The 5000-nt window shown below is 35.1% G+C and overlaps 1 protein-coding gene across 1 annotated transcript in view; it reads left to right on the top strand.

Annotated features, from left to right (window-relative positions):
- LOC137624761 (uncharacterized) overlaps positions 1 to 5000 on the top strand; it is a 242064-nt gene that overhangs the window by 145317 nt on the left and 91747 nt on the right. The window contains exon 2 of the mRNA XM_068355713.1: positions 4656 to 4705. The gene's annotated coding sequence lies outside the window, so the exon portion shown is untranslated. The remainder of the gene's footprint in view (positions 1 to 4655; positions 4706 to 5000) is intronic.

The raw sequence follows: 5000 nt of genomic DNA, 5'->3' as shown, positions 1-5000 counted from the left end.
AAACATGAAATCGAAAATTAAGATGAAATTTAATCATTTTAACCGGGACACTTCTTATTTATAGTTAATCTTGGATTATACAGCTATTTAAAGACCCTCTTAGCAATCATCGCAATATCCATCTATCAATGATAAGGAAAAAACAAGACTGTTGCGTATTAAATCGGATTTATAGACGTTAAAACGGTAAATCATTTTCATTTAATATGATGAAGATCAAAGATATTTCTAGCATTGTGTATTCCCGGTAACATCCTATTATTTTGTATATGATATTCGATTGATTGATTGATTGATTATGAGTTATCATAATCAATCCAACATATATTTTTCCTTCCTTTGCTTTTTTTACTTTTCTCTGTTGTTTCTTTGGTCAATTCTGTTTTTTTTTATCTCTGTCTTCGCAAGTTTCTCCAGCGTTGTAACGGCAATCGGATATAATTATTATCATTATTATTATTATTATTATTATTATTATTATTATTATTATTATCATTATCATTATCATTATTATTATTATTATTATTATTATTATTATTATTATTATTATTAGCCAAGCTACAGCCCTAGTTGGAAAAGCAAGATGCTATAAGCTCAAGGGCTCCAACAGGGTAAAATAGCCCAGTGAGGAGAGGAAATAAGGAAATAAATAAATGATGAGAACAAATTAACAGTAAATCATTCTAAAAACAGTAACAACGTCAAAACAGATATGTCATATATAAACTATAAAAAGACTTATGCCAGCCTGTTCAACATGAAAACCTTTGCTGCAACTTTGAACTTTTGAAGTTCTATTGATTCAACTATCCGATTAGGAAGATCATTTCACAACAGCTGGAAGAAAACTTTTAGAGTACTGTGTATTATCGAGCCTCATGATGGAGAAGGCCTGGCTATTAGAATTAACTGCCTGCCTAGTATTACGAACAGGATGGAATTGTCCAGGAAGATCTGAACGTAAAGGATGGTCAGAATTATGAAAAATCTTATGCAACATGCATAATGAACTAATTAAACATCGGTGCCAAAGATTAATATCTAGGTCAAGAATATGAAATGTAGTTGTCTTCAGTATTTCCACTGCTTCACCTCTCTTCAGGCAAATTAACATTTGAATTATATTATTATTATTATTATCAAATGCTAAGCTACAACCCTAGTTGGAAAAGCAGGATGCTATAAGCCCAGGGGTTCCAACAGGGAAAAATAGCCCAGTGAGGAAAGGAAATAAGGAAAAATAAAATATTTTGAACACCTTGTTTCAAATAAGCTAGCTTTCGAACATCTCATTGACAATCACTTTTCTTCTAAATTCTTTCGATTTGAAGAATGTCTATTCTAAAAAATTTTTTTTTCTACTTAGGGACTATTTTCCACATGCATTTTTAAACTCCTTCGATAATTATTCGTGATTCATTTATCAATTTTGTAAATCAATTATCTTGGATGATTATTATTCATTATTATTATCATTATTACTTACTACGCTGCAACCCTAGATGGAAAAACAGGATGCCGAAAAGCCCAAGGGCTCCCACAGGAAAAATTGCCCAGTGAGGAAAGGAAACAAGGAAAAATAAAATATCTTAAGAACAGTGACGACATTAAATTAAATACTTCCTATATAAACTATAAAAACTTTAACAAAACAAGAAGAGAAATATGATAGAATGGTGTGCCCGAGTGTACCCTTAAGCAAGAGAACTCATAAAGATTTTAATGGGTAGATCTTTTGAATACACTTTCAAAACTGTGTTATGATACTTAGCTTTCATATATCTTTTACTCTGTAAAAATGTCCTACATTTTCGGATTCTGCTATCATTTCTATGTGACATCTATATATGTGCGTATATAATTATATAATTTGAAAATCGGATATATTTTCTTGATAATCAAGGTTTCTCATACACTCATGTTATTATAATCATTTCTGAATTACCGTATCTAACTTTACATTCCCCATTTATTCATCAACTAGTGTACCGAGCCGTTTAAGGGTTTAAAAGCCTCTCATGAATGGCAAAGGCAAGGAACAGCGACATTGCCCTATCAAGCAGGACAATGCCCTAGAGACTGACCATATATACATATGGTCAGCGCCCAAGTCCCCTCGCCATCCAAGCTAGGACCAAGAAAGGCAAGGCAATGGCTGCTGATGACTCAGCAGATAGACCTATAGGCTCCCCCCAAACAGCCCCCCCCCCCATCCTTAGCTCACAAAGATGATGAGGTTACAGCAACCAAAGGAACTAACGAGTTTGAGCTGGACTCGAACCCCAGTCTGGCGAGCACCCGTCAGAGACGTTATCACATCGGCCACCACAACCCTTCAATGGATGTCCAAATATCTCGCACAAACACATTACGCACAAATTCAACCCCTCCTTTCCCCCGTTTACTAACTACATCCCTTTGGTTTCAAAGTGTACATATCAGGATACCACCTCTCACCAGGGTATGACTACTCCCTCTTCCCCCCCCTCCCGAGCATGGAAGCATATATATATATATATATATATATACTGTATATATATGAATATATATATATATACATATATATATATATATATATATATATACAGTATATTTCGACCCTTGCTTTTATTATATAAGGGAGATAGATTTAGGAATTTGGGCTGTATGTTGTGGCAACGTAACTGTTAGGTTCTAACTGAGAGGCGAGGTGAATGCAAGTTAATTCAACAGAAAACGAGCTTATATACCATCAGCTGAAAGCAAGAACGTCATAACAATCCATACAATCTAAAACACGTGATGGTAAACTTAAACAGGTTGTTCTATTATCAGGGGCGGAGATAGCGAGAGATAAAAAAGGCAATAACAAATGTATAAGAGTGTATGAAACACATTGGTACAATGTCCAGGCGTCGGGGCCGGTAAGGTCATTCAGCACCTCTCCGTTTATGGATGTGATCATTAACTGTTAGCGTAGGGATTTAGAAAAGAGGTCAATGGATTTATATACAACACCACCATTATCAAAGCCATCTGCTCTAACAAATGGAAAGAAATTGGGTAAGTTGTGGATAAGTATCAGAGATAAAAGTAGGGATTAAAATCTTTGAAGGATTATAAAGAACAACCAACTTGCTAATCCAGCGATAAAAAAGGGCATCAATAATCCGGCTGAATTAATTCTCATTAGCGTTCACTCGGGGTTAATTGGTCGAGTGGGAGGGATGCTTTAAAGACTTATCTATTTCACAAAAGTTCCTAAATATCATTAAAGGTTACATCAGAATAGATGCTCACCAGAACGTCAGCCGGGGCAAGGCCAACACCCCACTGTGGTGCCCTATCACAGCAGTGGACTCCCTAGTTAAATAGCTTAAACTCACGGTCCCGGGCGGGGATCGATCTGCTGCCATGCGAATACTAGGCAGACACGTTAACACGTTGTAGGTTTAGTACTGGAAGAAGATTTGCCGAATCTTCCTCTCGTATGGAGAGATCATCTCTACTTAATTCTGTGTCAATTTAAAGGTTTAAAGGCCGCTCATGAATGGCATAGGCAAGGGATAGTGATATTGCCCTATCAAGCAGGACAATGCCCTTGGGACTGACCATATCACATATGATCAGCGTCCAAGGCCCCTCTCCACCCAAGCTGCGACCAAGGAAGGCCAGGCAATGGCTGCTGATGACTCAGCAGACAGACCTATAAGCTCAGCGCCCAAGCCCCCTCTCTACCCAAACTGGGACCAAGGAGGGACAGGCAATGTCTGCTGATGACTCAGCAGATAGACCTATAGGCTCCCCCAAAACCGCCATCCTTAGCTTAAAATGATGGTGAGGATGCAGTGACCAAAGGAACTGAAGAGTTTGAGCGGCATTCACCAGCCAAGGACGCTACGACCAGGCCACCACAACTATTATCATATTCACAAACTTCCTGAACCACTCTGAAAAAAAAAATACCCCCTTTGTGATGCAGCGCCCATTAACCTGGATTAAATTAATTGTAATGACATGGATTATATCCATTACTAGTGTACGCGACCCGTTAAAAATGTTGGCTATGTATTAGGATAGATATACACACACATGCACACGTCCATCCTCTTATAAAGGTATAGTTACTCGCTCTCCCCCTTACCCTAGGGATGGGTATAGTTGTGTGTGACCTGAAACAGCTAACTGTATGTGTGTATATATATATATATATATATATATCTTTATATTTATTTATATACATATTCATATATATATATATATATATATATATTTTTTATATATATATAAATATATATTTCATATATATAATTATTTATATACATAAATATGTATATACATATATATATATATATATATATAATGTGTATATATATACGTATATATATATATATATATATATAAATATATATATATATAATGTATATATATATATATAAAAATATATATATATAATGTATATATATATATATATATATAGGCATTTGCTCCCCTTTATATACGGGATATCATAGTGACTGGATCATATGTAAATGCTGAAAACACCATTTGCTCTATTTCATATATCTCTTTAAATTCTAACTTCTTCCCAATTTAAACATAAGAGGTAAAATGCAATAATTTCACTTGTTCTGAATATGTATCAAAATATTAATATTATTCGTTTTTCTTTTCAGAAGTTGGATTCCCAAAAATAACAGCAACTTTAAGAACACTATTTAAAAAGGTGAGTGTGTGTGTGTGTTTTTTTTTATGAAATAAAGGTCATTCACCCCATATGCTGGTACCTCTATTACAGATTACCCAATGTACTGTACCAACCGTGTGTCACACGATCGTTCATAGTTCATTTTGTGCTTGTATCTTCGCTCTCCCCTCGCACTAAAAAGAACCTGAAAAATCATGTCTGCTTTTTTCCTCTGTAACATTGTCGATTTCTCAACATGAAAATTCTTGTTGCTTTGAGATTTTGTATATAAAGGAGAGTGTTCTACAATAAACTAACTCAGTTGCTTTCACAC

Source organism: Palaemon carinicauda, chromosome 31 (assembly GCF_036898095.1).
Source record: "Palaemon carinicauda isolate YSFRI2023 chromosome 31, ASM3689809v2, whole genome shotgun sequence".
NCBI lineage: Eukaryota > Metazoa > Arthropoda > Malacostraca > Decapoda > Palaemonidae > Palaemon > Palaemon carinicauda.
Note: the sequence above shows the minus strand (reverse complement) of the source record. Positions and strands in the feature narration are given on the sequence as shown.